Raw genomic sequence first — 15,670 nt, forward strand, 5'->3', positions numbered from 1 at the left:
TTGCAATTAAAGCACATGCAGCAGTCAGAGTATGACCTCCGACATACTACTTCAGTTGTACAGTTATTAAAAAATATAAATTCCTACATTTAAGAAATAGATATGTAGCAAATAAGGGTTAAGAAAGTTTCTGTTTCTACATCTTTTTTACACTACAAGATCCTGCACCCTGTGCACTGATCAGTTTCTATTTTACTTATTTGAACCATATGTTTTGGGGGGGTTTTATAATGCAAATGCATTTTTTTTATTTTTATAAATTACATTATTTTGTGAATGTCTAATATTTTAAGAGTTTATTTTTCCATGTGGGGCGCATTAAATGAGGGGCGTCTCAATACATTAGGCAGATTTTTCAAGTGAGAAATATTAATCACCAACAGCCTGAGAGTTGATGCTTTCCTTGTGAAGTGCCACTCTCGCTAATCCTTGGCAAAAACACAGCTGGCACAAAATAAAACTGACTCCATGTGTGAGCTGTTATAAAATACTTCTATCTTTTCAATGAACCATACATTGCCAGTGATTTTGTTGGTTTTACCTGGTGAACTTCAGAAAGATTGGAATTCTAGAATTACACGAGCTTTCCTTTTGCGAAGCATAAAATAAGTTCATTGAAAGAAATTTAAATGTTAAGGACTTTGTATGTTTTGTTTTCCTTTCCTGTAAGATAAGTGATAAACTGCCACAGTTTATTTCCCCCCCCCCCCCCCTCCCCATTATGTCTGCATTTGAAAAACAAAAAAAATATGTGCTGGCTCATTGTTGGTTTGTCACTCCTTCATTCTGTTCCAGGCACCACACTGGAAATTGGTGGATGACTTATTTTATTTTTTATAAAGATGTATTTCCATGTTTAGAAATACGTAGGGGATAAACCCCTGGTGTCCCCCAGCACACCGAGCTGTACCTGTACCAAGACTTGAAAGACTATATTTATCCAAATATTCCGAAATACGGAATATTCCGAAACACTGAATTTTTTGAGTGAGAGTGAGATAGTGAAACCTTTGTTTTCTGATGGCTCAATGTACACAAACTTTGTTTAATACACAAAGTTATTAAAAATATTGTATTAAATGACCTACAGGCTGTGTATAAGGTGTATATGAAACATAAATTAATTGTGTGAATGTACACACACTTTGTTTAATGCACAAAATTATACAAAATATTGGCTAAAATGACCTTCAGGCTGTGTGTATAAGGTGGATATGAAACCTAAATGTATTCTGTGCTTATACTTGGGTCCCATCACCATGATATCTCATTATGGTATGCAGTTATTCCAAAATACGGAAAAATCCGATATCCAAAATACTTCTGGTCCCAAGCATTTTGGATAAGGGATACTCAACCTGTATATACATACATATAATAGAAATCCAGAGGTCTTAGTTACATACAGTTTGCAAACGTATGATAAGCCACCAGGCCCCGACAAGGCTCCTCTGATGCTGGTGGTCCCTAACTCTAGGTCTGGGCCTGGGGTGTAGAACCCCACAAACTGGCAAAGGCCAGCTAACCCCAGGGCAGCACAACGCGAAAAGGTAAAGTGTTAGTATGTGTTAATAAAGGAAAACAAAATCGATATACAAAAATTTATATACTAGTGAAAGTGTAATTAAAAGACCAGAAGGATTAATAAATGTGTTAAGGGGGTGCTAAAATAAGATCTCGCAGCCCCTTAACACATTTATTAATCCTTCTGGTCTTTTAATTACACTTTCACGAGTATATTAATTTTTGTATATAGATTTTGTTTTCCTTTATTAACACATACTAACAGTTTTCGCGTTGTGCTGCCCTGGGGTTAGCGGGCCTTTGCTGGTTTGTGGGGTTCTACACCCCAGACCTAGAGTTAGGGATCACCAGCATCAGAGGAGCCTTGTCGGGCCTGGTGGGTTATCATACGTTTGCAAACTGTATGTAACTAAGACCTCTGGATTTCTATGATATATGTGTGTGTGTGTGTGTGTGTATATATATATATATACATATATATACATATATATATATATATATATATATATATATATATATATATATATATTAATAGAATCCAATAGAGCACGGCACTCAAAGACAGCAATGATGAAAGTTGAATTTTATGTTTCAAAGTCAATTGTTTCGGAGTAACACACTCCGTCGTCAGGACTACATAATATCAGCCAAGTAACAGACAGACACTTACCCCCCCTAAATACCTGTAACACCACGTTTGCCACAGCCCACTGCGATCACGCCCGCACTCGTGTCCCCGGGCTGACTTCCGCCATGTCCTTCCGGTCTCTACGTCAGCCGTCGCCAGGGAGACCCAACATGCATTCCACCCGGCGGCCGCTTGTGTCTCAGCACCGCAGGGAGGCCGGAAGTCGTTTCACAGAGGAAACAAGGGGCTGAAATGAAAGCAGCAGGAGTATAAGCATTATAGTGAAAAATACAATACAATACAACATGTAAAAATAGCACAGATACATAGCATATCCCATGCCCAGAATTACCCCAAAGCATATAGTCATATACAGAATATTGTTTCAGTACATAATAAATATTACCTTACACTACCGAGTTCTAGTTGATTTTTTCATTCAATCCACCCGGAAACGTAGTTCCGAGTCTGGTAATCCATCTAGCTTCTTTGACAATTAAATATTTAGCTCTATCCCCTCCCCTCAAACTAAGGGGGACGTGATCAATCATAAAATATCGGAGAGAGTCTAAAGTATGCCCTGACTCCTTAAAGTGTTTCGCAACTGGTTGGTCAATACTCTTTCCTTCCAAAATCAGTTTGATGGCGGATCGATGTGCCGCCATGCGTTCAGAAAATTTACGAATTGTCTGGCCTACATAATGTAAGCCACATGGCCAAACAATGATATACACCACATGAGATGTAGAACATGTTAACACAAACCTAATGTCATACTGTTTATTACAGTGGGGATGTTTGAATGTTTTACAGTGTAACATATACCTGCAAGTGGTGCAGCCACTACACCGGTAGCAACCAGGTGCTTTAAAACATACATTTGGATTATTGATTTTACCCATACCAGTAATATCTGTTCTAACAACTCTGTCCCTGATGTTTCTACCACGACGGAAGGACATCAGAGGAGTGGATCTATGAAAAACTTAAGAGTTCAGGGTCAGAGGAGACAATTGGCCATTACGCCTTAGTTGCTCTCCTGATAATGGGGCTAGAAGTGGTAAAGTCACTGGGAAACGGAATCCTATTGGTGAGATGTTTAATAGGATCTAAAAGAGATTGGCGAGACATTTTTAGCACTTCTTCTTTTTGACTTTTAAGAATACTGGAGTCATATCCACGAGAGACAAACTTGTCAATCAGTGAATCCAGCTCACCAGGAATAGTGGACGGATTTGAAGCAATCCGTGCCACTCGCATCATCTGAGAACGCGGTAGCCCCCTCTTAAGCGTCTCTGGATGATGGCTTGAAGCCAACAGGAGAGTATTACGTTCTGTGGGCTTGTGGAAAACCTCTGTACACAATTTGCCCTCAAGTAACTTAATTTTTACATCTAAGAAATGTACTTCCTCATTACTAAAGGCATATGTAAACTTGATAGAGGACTCAGAACCATTAATCCTATTAATGCAATTCACAAAAGAATCTTCGCCCCCTGCCCATAACAGAAAGATATCGTCTATTTAGCGACAATACATCAGAATATTGCCGCCAATATCCGAATTCTCAAAGAAAATTTCACGTTCTTGATCGAACATGAAAATGTTAGCATATGATGGGGCCACAGGGGACCCCATCGCACATCCTCTACGCTGCAAAAAGAAAGAACCATCAAACAAAATATAATTAAGTTTAAGTGTTAACTCAAGTAGAGACAAAAATAAATCATGATCAAATAAATGCGGCGAGAGTTCAGCCAACAGAAACTTCTTCATAGCCTGAAGGCCTTCAGCATGCGGTATTGCCGTATAAAGGCTACATACATCTAAGCAACATAATAAAGTTCCAGCAGGGATATTCGTAAAGCCCTGGATCTTTGTAAGAAAAGATGTAGTATCCTTCAGAAAGGAGTTCTGATGGATGAGTAAGGGCTGGAGAATGGAATCCAACAGCTGGGCCACCGACCGATACAATGAGTCTGGGGCCGAGATAATCAGGCGTCCGGGAGGGGTTTCAGAATTCTTGTGTAGTTTGGGCACCGTATATAAGATGGGAACTTTAGGATGCTTAATGGTTAAGGCTTTATAAACTTTATCAGGGAATTTACCAGACTCTTTCGCTGATTTAAGAATCCCTTCAAGTTCTTTCTGAAACCTGCAAGTAGGGTCAGTTGACAACCTCTGGTAAACTTCCGTATCAGCCAATTGAGAGTAGATCTCTTCTCTATAGTACTGTATGTCCAACACAACAATTGCCCCGCCCTTATCGGCAGGCCTGATCACAATGTCATTGTAAGATGCGAGGGCTTTGAGAGCCTGAGTTTCCACTTTAGACAAGTTGAATTTCATCTTTGCGGGAGCAGATGTAAATTTAGTAATTGAGTCATCAAGAAGTCTATGAAAAGACTTCAGCGAAGCATTTGTAGATACCGGATCAAAGTTGGATCTTGAGGAGCGTTTCAAGAAGTTAGAGAAAAACGAGGAATCCATACCATCTTGTGAATGCTGGAAATATTCCTTAAGTCTTAATTTCCGAGAGAAGGCATGGAGGTCCTTAGACCAATTGAAGGAATCATACAGATTGGTCGGAACAAAACTCAGTCCCTTGCTCAGAACTGAAATTTGAGCCTCATCCAACGTCCGCTGAGAGAGATTAAAGATTAATGATGATGTTGTTGTTGTTGTTTCAGAGTTACGGTCCTTACAACTTTTGTTCTGGCCACCCCTGCGGGTGGCAGAGATGTTGTAAGGTTTAAAATTGCCCGGGTGCGTTCTCCCAAAGGGGCATCCCTATTGGCTGCAAATTCATCACCTTCAGAGGCCGCAAACTCACTATCGGAACTTGAATGAGGCATGTTCTTAGCCTGGGCTGGAGATTTTTTATGCCACGGTCTTCTTGCTCTCTGAAATTTTCGGGGTGCATTGGAGGGTTCACCCCCAGAAAGCCAGCGGTAAACCTGGTAGTCTTCATAGTCCGCATCAACGGACATTTTTTTATTTCTCTTAAATTTGAGCAGATCTTTTTTGTACTGGAGGCACTGTGATTCCAGTTTTCTCATCCAATCCTGAGACGTATCCTCTTCCAAGGTCTTAATATGATCTCGTTCAAATACATTGATTTTAGATCTGGTAGCTGTTAATTCTTGATTTGCTTCATCAATTACTAAAATCATCAGGTCGAACGCGCACTTATTTAGTATCGCTATCCATTTGCGTACAAATGCTGGGTTGTTCCATCCGATCGTCGGAACATTACGGACCCTGAATCCTCTCGAGATTTTATGTTCCCTAAAATATTCAGAAAGATGTTGCATGCAATAGATAGTCGATCTCTCTGCGCTTCAATCTCCAGAATTGATGAAATAAAGTCTCAGCATTATGTGCAATATCCAAGTCATCCACAGGTTCTTTGGCCAGGATTTGGTTAATCTCTGTTTCAGAGAAACTAAACGTCTCACCCATATCCATGATCCTCGTATAGCGGCAACCAGGGGCATCATGGGAGGTAGATGCTATATCTTCCATACTCCAACACAATTAAAATAGAGAGTGAGAGGCTGTAGTAGTTACCAAACATAAAGAGCCAGCCAGGGTGCCATGCAACGGGTGCTTAAATGGAAAGCACTACCATGTGAATACAGCAGCAGCCGGCACTCCTGAAGTCTATACAGCGTGCTCAGGTGCCAGGGTCAAATTAATAAAGAATCCAATAGAGCACGGCACTCAGAGACAGCAATGATGAAAGTTGAATTTTATGTTTCAAAGTCAACAATTGTTTCGGAGTAACACACTCTGTCGTCAGGACAACATAATATCAGCCAAGTAACAGACAAACAGACACTTACCCCCCTAAATACCTGTAACACCACGTTTGCCACAGCCCACTGCGATCACGCCCGCACTCGTGTCCCCGGGCTGACTTCCGCCATGTCCTTCCGATCTCTTCGTCAGCCGTCGCCAGGGAGACCCAACATGCGTTCCACCCGGCGGCCGCTTGCGTCTCAGCACCGCAGGGAGGCCGGAAGTCGCTTCACAGAGGAAACAAGGGGCTGATATATACAGTTTGCAAACGTATGATAACCCACCAGGCCCCGACAAGGCTCCACTGATGCTGGTGGTCCCTAACTCTAGGCCTGGGGTGTAGAACCCCACAAACCAGCAAAGGCCATCTAACCCCAGGGCAGCACAACACGAAAAGTGTTAGTATGTGTTAATAAAGGAAAACAAAATTATATACAAAAATTAATATACTCGTGAAAGTGTAATTAAAAGACCAGAAGGATTAATAAATGTGTTAAGGGGCTGCAAGATCTTATTTTAGCACCCCCTTTAACACATTTATTAATCCTTCTGGTCTTTTAATTACACTTTCACTAGTATATAAATTTTTGTATATCGATTTTGTTTGCCTTTATTAACACATACTAACACTTTACCTTTTCGCGTTGTGCTGCCCTGGGGTTAGTTTGTGGGGTTCTACACCCCAGGCCCAGACCTAGAGTTAGGGACCACCAGCATCAGAGGAGCCTTGTTGGGGCCTGGTGGGTTATCATACGTTTGCAAACTGTATGTAACTAAGACCTCTGGATTTCTATTATATATATGTATGTATGTGTGTGTGTGTGTATATATATATATATATATATATATATATATATATATATATTAATATATTGTGTACAAAAAGGTGCAAAACAGCGCTACAACCTGAATACTATATAACCAGATATCCCTAAGATGGGAGATCATAAATTACACAATTATTAGTGCAAGACAGATTATTTAAAAACACTCCAAAATAAATAGTGTCGCAACCAGATTTCAAAATGTCCAATTCCCAAAGGAACTTAGTTTTCAAATTTGTTCTAGTGATAAATCAGTTGCGCCTTCAGTGTTTGTGAATAGAACGTTGTAAATCCTTAAGTGGTAATAAGAATATGCGTACCAGACATATGTAGAGTATTCGCTTTGTTAAAAAAGTCTTTGCATCTGGATGTTCTTTATTCGTACTGGCTCTCCATTCCCATCCGTCCAGGCATTGGTGTGGAGTTTGTACGTATATGCAGAAAACAGTGTGTCAATGTACTGCTCTTAGAGAAGTGACTTAGTGCTATTTTTGTGCAAAGTTAGCAATAAAGTGAGTATGTGCAAAGGAAAGTGCTGTGAGTGCTTGTTAAAAAGCATGTGAATAAAAAATGAGTTTTATTACTGGCAGTGTGCTGATTCCCTTTTTCTCTATCGTCCTAAGTGGATGCTGGGGTTCCTGAAAGGACCATGGGGAATAGCGGCTCCGCAGGAGACAGGGCACAAAAAAGTAAAGCTTTTACCAGATCAGGTGGTGTGCACTGGCTCCTCCCCCTATGACCCTCCTCCAGACTCCAGTTAGATTTTGTGCCCGAACGAGAAGGGTGCAATCTAGGTGGCTCTCCTAAAGAGCTGCTTAGAGAAAGTTTAGCTTAGGTTTTTTACTTTACAGTGAGTCCTGCTGGCAACAGGATCACTGCAACGAGGGACTTAGGGGAGAAGTAGTGAACTCACCTGCGTGCAGAGTGGATTTGCTGCTTGGCTACTGGACACTAGCTCCAGAGGGACGATCACAGGTACAGCCTGGATGGTCACCGGAGCCGCGCCGCCGGCCCCCTTGCAGACGCTGAAGAGAGAAGAGGTCCAAAATCGGCGGCTGAAGACTCCTGAGTCTTCATAAAGGTAGCGCACAGCACTGCAGCTGTGCGCCATTTTCCTCTCAGCACACTTCACACAACAGTCACTGAGGGTGCAGAGCGCTGGGGGGGGCGCTCTGAGAGGCAAATAAAAACCTTATTAGAGGCAAAAAATACCTCACATATAGCCCACAGAGGCTATATGGAGATATTTAACCCCTGCCTAACTTCAAAAATAGCGGGAGACGAGCCCGCCGAAAAAGGGGCGGGGCCTATCTCCTCAGCACACAGCGCCATTTTCTCTCACAGAAAAGCTGGAGAGAAGGCTCCCAGGCTCTCCCCTGCACTGCACTACAGAAACAGGGTTAAAACAGAGAGGGGGGGCACTGATTTTGGCGATATTGTATATATATAAAAGATGCTATAAGGGAGAAACACTTATATAAGGTTGTCCCTATATAATTATAGCGTTTTTGGTGTGTGCTGGCAGACTCTCCCTCTGTCTCCCCAAAGGGCTAGTGGGTCCTGTCCTCTGTCAGAGCATTCCCGGTGTGTGTGCTGTGTGTCGGTACGTGTGTGTCGACATGTATGAGGACGATGTTGGTGAGGAGGCGGAGAAATTGCCTGTAATGGTGATGTCACTCTCTAGGGAGTCGACACCGGAATGGATGGCTTATTTAGAGAATTACGTGAGAATGTCAACACGCTGCAAGGTCGGTTGACGACATGAGACGGCCGACAATCTATTAGGACCGGTCCAGGCGTCTCAGAAACACCGTCAGGGGTTTTAAAAACGCCCATTTACCTCAGTCGGTCGACACAGACACAGACACGGACACTGAATACAGTGTCGACGGTGAATAAACAAACGTATTTCTCATTAGGGCCACACGTTAAGGGCAATGAAGGAGGTGTTACGTGTTTCTGATACTACAAGTACCACAAGAAAGGGTATTATGTGGGAGTGAAAAAACTACCTGTAGTTTTTCCTGAATCAGATAAAATAAAATGAAGTGTGTGATGATGCGTAGGGTTACCCCGATAGCAAATATTGGCGTTATACCCTTTCCCGCCAGAAATTAGGGTACGTTGGGAAACACCCCTTAGGGTGATAAGGCGCTCACACGCTTATCAAGTGGCGTTACCGTCTCCAGATACGGCCGCCCTCAAGGAGCCAGCTGATAGGAAGCTGGAAAAATATCCTAAAAAGTATATACACACATACGGTGGTTATACTGCGACCAGCGATCGCCATCAGCCTGGAGATGCAGTGCTGGGTTGGCTTGGTCGGATTCCCTGACTGAAAATATTTTATTCATGTAGAGCATTTAATAGGATGCATTCTATATATATGTATGTGAGATGCACAGAGGGATATTTGCTCTCTGGCATCAAGATAAGTGCGTTGTCCATATCTCCCAGAAGATGTCAGGGACACGACAGTGGTCAGGTGATACAGATCCCATACGGCAGATGGAAGTATTGCTGTATAAAGGGAAGGAGTTATTTGGGGGTCGGTCCATCGGACCTGGGGACCACAGCAACAGCTGGGAAATCCAACCTTTTTTACCCCAAGTTACATCTCAGCTAAAAAAGACACCGTCTTTTCAGCCTCAATCTTTCCTTTCCCATGAGGGCATGCAGGCAAAAGGCCAGTCATATCTGCCCAGACATAGAGGTAAGGGAAGTAGACTGCAGCAGGCAGCCCTTTCCCAGGAAAAGAAGCCCTCCACCGCGTCTGCCAAGTCCTCAGCATGACGCTGGGGCCGTGCAAGCGGACTCAAGGTGGGGGGGTAGTCTCAAGAGTCTCAGGGCGCAGTGGGATCACTCGCAAGTTGACCCCTAGATCGTACGAGTATTATCCCAGGGGTAAAGATTGGAGAGTCGAGACATCTTCTCCTCGCAGGTTCCTGAAGTCTGCTTTACCAACGGCTCCCTCCGACAGGGAGGCAGCATTGGAAACAATTCACAAGCTGTATATCCAGCAGGTGATAATCAAAGTACCCCTCCTACGACAAGGAAAAGGGTATTATTTTTCCACACTATATTGTGGTACTGAAGCCAGACGGCTTGGTGACACATAGTCTAAATCTAAAATGTTTTGAACACTTACATAAAAGGTTCAAATCGAGATAAAGTCACTCAGAGCAGTGATAGCGAACCGGAAAAAAGGGGACTATATGGTGTCCCTGGACATCAAGGATTACCTCCATGTCCAAATTTTGTCCTTCTCATCAAGGGTACCTCTGGTTCGTGGTACAGAACTGTCAATATCAGTTTCAGACGATGCCGTTTGAATTATCCACGGCACCCCGGGCCTTTTTACCAAGGTAATGGCCGAAAAGATGTTTCTTCAAAGAAAAAAGGCATCTAAATTATCCCTTACTTGCACGACCTAAAAAGGGCAAGTTCCAGAGAACAGTTGGAGGTCGGAAGAGCACTATCTAAAGTAGTTCTTCGACGGCACGACTGGATTCTAAATATTCCAAGAATCGCAGCTGTTTTCCGACGATACGTCTGCTGTTCCTAGGGATGATTCTGGACACGGTTCAGAAAAAGGTTTTTCTTCCCGAGGAAAAAGCCAAGGAGTTATCCGACCTGTCAGGAACCTCCTAAAACCAGGAAAGGTGTCTGTACATCAATGCACAAGAGTCCTGGGAAAAATGGTGGCTTTTTACGAAGCAATTCCATTCGGCAGATTCCATGCAAGAATTTTCCAAAGGGATCTGTTGGACAAATGGTCAGGGTCGCATCCTCAGATGCACCTGCGAATAACCCTGTCGCCAAGGACAAGGGTATATCTTCTGTGGTGGTTGCAAAAGGCTCATCTATTGGAGGGCCGCAGATTCGGCATACAGGATTTGATCCTGGTGACCACGGACGCCAGCCTGAGAGGTTGGGGAGCAGTCACACAAGGAAGAAACTTCCAGGGGGTATGGACGAACCTGGAAAAGTCTCTTCACATAAACATTCTGGTACTAAGAGCAATCTAAAATGCTCTAAGCCAGGCGGAACCACTCCTGCAAGGAAAACCGGTGTTGATTCAGTCGGACAACATCACGGCGGTCGCCCATGTAAACAGACAGGGCGGCACAAGAAGCAGGAGTGCAATGGCAGAAGCTGCCAAGATTCTTCGCTGGGCGGAGAATCACGTAATAGCACTGTCAGCAGTGTTCTTCCCGGGCGTGGACAACTGGGAAGCAGACTTCCTCAGCAGACACGATATTCACCCGGGAGAGGGGGTCTTCATCCAGAAGTCTTCCACATGCTAATAAACTGTTGGGAAAGACCAATGGTAGACATGATGGCGTCTCGCCTCAACAAGAAACTGGACAAGTATTGCGCCAGGTCAAGAGATCCACAGGCAATAGCTGTGGACGCACTGGTAACACCTTGGGTGTACAAATCAGTATATGTGTTTCCTCCTCTGCCTCTCATACCAAAGGTATTGAAGATTATACGGTGAGGAGGAGTAAGAACAATACTAGTGGCTCCGGATTGGCCAAGAAGGACTTGGTACCCGGAACTTCAAGAGTTGGTCACGGACGACCCGTGCCCTCTACTTCTGAGAAGGGACCTGCTACAACAGGGTCCCTGTCTCTTTCAAGACTTACCGCGGCTGCGTTTGACGGCATGGCGGTTGAACGCCAGATCCTAAAAGGGAAAGGCATTCCAGAAGAAGTCATTCCTACCTTGATTAAGGCAAGGAAGGAAGTCACCGCGAAACATTATCACCGCATTTGGCGAAAATATGTCGCGTGGTGCGAGGATCGGAGTGTTCCGACGGAGGAATTTCAACTGGGTCGTTTCCTACATTTCCTACAATCAGGATTGTCTATGGGTCTCAAATTGAGATCTATTAAGGTTCAATTTTCGGCCCTGTCAATATTCTTCCAAAATGAATTGGCCTCAGTTCCTGAGGTACAGACTTTTGTTAAAGGAGTACTGCATATACAGCCTCCTGTGGTGCCTCCGGTGGCACCGTGGGATCTAAATGTAGTTTTAGATTTCCTCAAATCCCATTGGTTTGAACCATTGAAAAAGGTGGATTTTAAATATCTCACATGGAAAGTGACTATGTTACTGGCCCTGGCTTCCGCCAGGAGAGTATCTGAATTGGCGGCTTTATCTTATAAAAGCCCTTATCTAATCTTCCATTCGGATAGGGCAGAACTGAGGACTCGTCCGCATTTTCTCCCTAAGGTGGTATCAGCGTTTCACCTGAACCAACCTATTGTGGTGCCTGCGGCCACTGGCGACTTGGAGGACTCCAAGTTGTTGGACGTTGTCAGAGCCTTAAAAATATACATTTCAAGGACGGCTGAAGTCAGAAAATCTGACTCGCTGTTGATACTATATGCACCCAACAAGTTGGGTGCCCCTGCTTCTAAGCAGACGATTGCTCGTTGGATTTGTAACACAATTCAACTTGCTCATTCTGTGGCAGGCCTGCCACAGCCTAAATCTGTTAAGGCCCATTCCACAAGGAAGGTGGGCTCATCTTGGGCGGCTGCCCGAGGGGTCTCGGCATTACAATTCTGCCGAGCAGCTACGTGGTCGGGGGAAAACACGTTTGTAAAATTCTACAAATTTGATACCCTGGCAAAAGAGGACTTGGAATTCTCTCATTCGGTGCTGCAGAGTCATCCGCACTCTCCCGCCCGTTTGGGAGCTTTGGTATAATCCCCATGGTCCTTTCAGGAACCCCAGCATCCACTTAGGACGATAGAGAAAATAAGAATTTACTTACCGATAATTCTATTTCTCGGAGTCCGTAGTGGATGCTGGGCGCCCATCCCAAGTGCGGATTATCTGCAATACTGTACATAGTTATTGTTAACAAATTCGGGTTATATTGTTAAGGAGCCATCTTTAAGAGGCTCTTTCTGTTATCATACTGTTAACTGGGTTTAGATCACAAGTTGTACGGTGTGATTGGTGTGGCTGGTATGAGTCTTACCCGGGATTCAAATTGCCTCCCTTATTGTGTACGCTCGTCCGGGCACAGTACCTAACTGGAGTCTGGAGGAGGGTCATAGGGGGAGGAGCCAGTGCACACCACCTGATCTGGTAAAAGCTTTACTTTTTTGTGCCCTGTCTCCTGCGGAGCCGCTATTCCCCATGGTCCTTTCAGGAACCCCAGCATCCACTACGGACTCCGAGAAATAGAATTATCGGTAAGTAAATTCTTATTTTTCCTTAGGTAATGTGCTCATATACCATTTCTTAGGGGTGCAGCACCATATAGCTCAGTGTTTAAATGAAAGGTATATATTTATATGAGACACTTACATCTAGGGTTGCAGTAGATTAAAAGGATGCTGCCATCATTCCGTCATCAGACCTATATACCTTTAAAAAAGTCCCATATGGGAAGGAAAGGCCTCTGATAGTGCAGTATTATTTAAAAAGCATTTAATAATACATAAAACGACAAAAAGACATACAGATGGACTCGTACAATTTAAAAGTGCATTTAGGCTTATCTGTTATTTCCTTAGATAGGAGCGGAGTGCCGGTATAACGCGTTTCGTCCCTTAGATCATCTCTGGGACTTCCTCAGGGGTCAATAGTGGTCTGCTCTGCATCCCCACACCTTATATTTACTAAGAATTAGGTCACACTGTCCGAGATGGATCGCGCTCATCAATCGCGCGCGTAGCGCTACTGCGCATGCGCGAGATTTCAGATCTCGCGTGGCTTCTGATGTCAGGTTCCAGAACTACAAATGGGAACTACAGTTTGTCAGTGCGCATGCGCGCCCGCTCCTGCTGCGCATGCGCACCCGAGACGCCGCCGTGGTGCTCTGATACTGCGTCTCCGAATTCTAGGAGGCTGAAAATAAAATAGTCAGTGTGCAGCTGCGCACATCTGTCTGCTGTAGTCCTGCTCATATGTGTTGTATCGTAGCTCGTACATAGAGGAATAAGTATAGGAATAAGTATAGGAATAAATATCGGTGTTGGGTGCAGATCACATCACTAGATATTATACATAGGAGGGATATGTCATATTTCATTTGTTCATAAATATTCAAAGAAGTAAAAGATGCATAACAGAACATTAGTGATTGTTTTGCTTAATCACGGGGTTTCTCGAATCACATGATTGCAATTATCATATGATTACATTGTTGTTGCCACGGTAATGCACCAAAACTCCAACATTAGAATCCATACATGACAGCTACATGTAATGGGTGTTGGAGCCCTGTGTGCACCATTCATAAACAGATGGAATTCTTGCAGTTTAAATAATATCCATAAGTAGTGGAGGTTACTAATAAAGGCATATATATATATATATATATATAAAATATTTAAAATATTTAAAATGTATAGGTGTATAAAAATATAAAAATATATATATATAGATTACAGATGTAAAAATGGAAAAATGGATACAGACATATATACTAAAATGTATGTTAAAAACTGGGGATGTTTTGAGAGGAAGAATAATAATTTATAGGAAGGGGGTAAGTTCATAGTGTTCATTGAGACCCTCTGGCATCATTGTCCCAAGTGTTTGGATCCAGAACATTTCCCTCTGTGCCAGTCTCTTATCTCTGTCTCCGCCTCTCTGTCCTACTTTAATATGTTCAATGGCCTTGAATGAGATGTGGTCCGGGTTGGAGTTGTGAGTTTTATTAAAGTGTTTTGGGACTGAATGATTGTCCATTTTGTTTTTGATTGCTCTAATGTGCTCCTGAATTCTCAGGCGAAGTGTCCTCTTAGTTTTGCCTATATATTTCAGGCCGCATGTGCATTCCAGACAGTACACTACATAATTCGTGGAACAATTTATCAGATCCTTGATGTTGTATGTTTTAGATGAATCGGAGGTACTGAATTTCTTTCCATCTTTGTGCGCATATTTGCAGATGCAGCAGTGATTGCATTTAAAGAATCCGGTCGATTTAAGCCATGGGCCAGTAGGTTCTGTCACTGTTGGTTTTAGTAGGCTGGGTGCTAATATGTCTTTTAGATTTCTGGCCTTCCTGTAAATAGTTCTCGGTCTTTCTGGTAGTATGGGATTGAGCACTTTATCCATTTGGAGGATGTGCAAGTGTCTTTTTAGTGCTCCCTCGATCTTCTTCTCTCCAGCATTAAATGTAGTGATAAAATTCAGTTGGTGAGCGCCTTCTTCTTTGGGTTTGTATTTAAGTAGATCATCTCTCTGTGTGGTATTTGTTTTTTCTTTCGCTTTATTGATTGTTTTCAGAGGATAACCTCTTTCCAGAAACCTGTGTGAGTAGGTATCAAGTTGGGTTTGAAAGTCTCCATCCCTCGTGCAGTTTCTCTTCAGTCTGCAGAATTGTGAGAAGGGGATATTGGTTTTCCACTTCTCTAGGTGGCCACTATTAAAGTGCAGGTAGCTGTTTTTATCTACTGCTTTGATGTAGTTCTTGGTTATTATTTGTTTGCCTTCCCATGTGAGTATTAAATCCAGATATTCTATCTCTACCTTCTGTGTTTTGTATGTGAAGGTTAGATTGTAGTCATTGGCAGAGATCGTCTTGAAGAAATCGATGAAGGATTCTTCACTCCCTTTCCAGATCAGCAGAATGTCATCTATGTACCTGCGGTATATAATAATGTTTGAATGGTATTCATTACATTTGTAGATCTGGTTTTTCTCCCAGCACCCCATGTGTAGGTTGGCGAAACTGGGAGCAAAAACCGTACCCATCGCGGTCCCGCAGGTCTGTAGGTAAAAACCGTTAAGAAATTTAAAATAGTTGTGAGTGAGGATGAACTTTATTAAAAGACAGATAAAATCCTTATGGCCTTCTTCCAAATTTGTATCAGGCTGCAGGAATTCCCTGCACGATTCAATCCCTTTGGTGTGTTCTATT

General features: G+C 43.1%; 1 protein-coding gene across 2 annotated transcripts in view; it reads left to right on the forward strand.

The window, feature by feature from the left end:
• The window catches only part of MTHFD1L (methylenetetrahydrofolate dehydrogenase (NADP+ dependent) 1 like), a 598,574-nt gene that overhangs the window by 234,372 nt on the left and 348,532 nt on the right, over window positions 1–15,670 (forward strand). The window lies entirely within an intron of this gene.

This window comes from Pseudophryne corroboree, chromosome 4 (genome assembly GCF_028390025.1).
Source record: "Pseudophryne corroboree isolate aPseCor3 chromosome 4, aPseCor3.hap2, whole genome shotgun sequence".
Lineage (NCBI taxonomy): Eukaryota > Metazoa > Chordata > Amphibia > Anura > Myobatrachidae > Pseudophryne > Pseudophryne corroboree.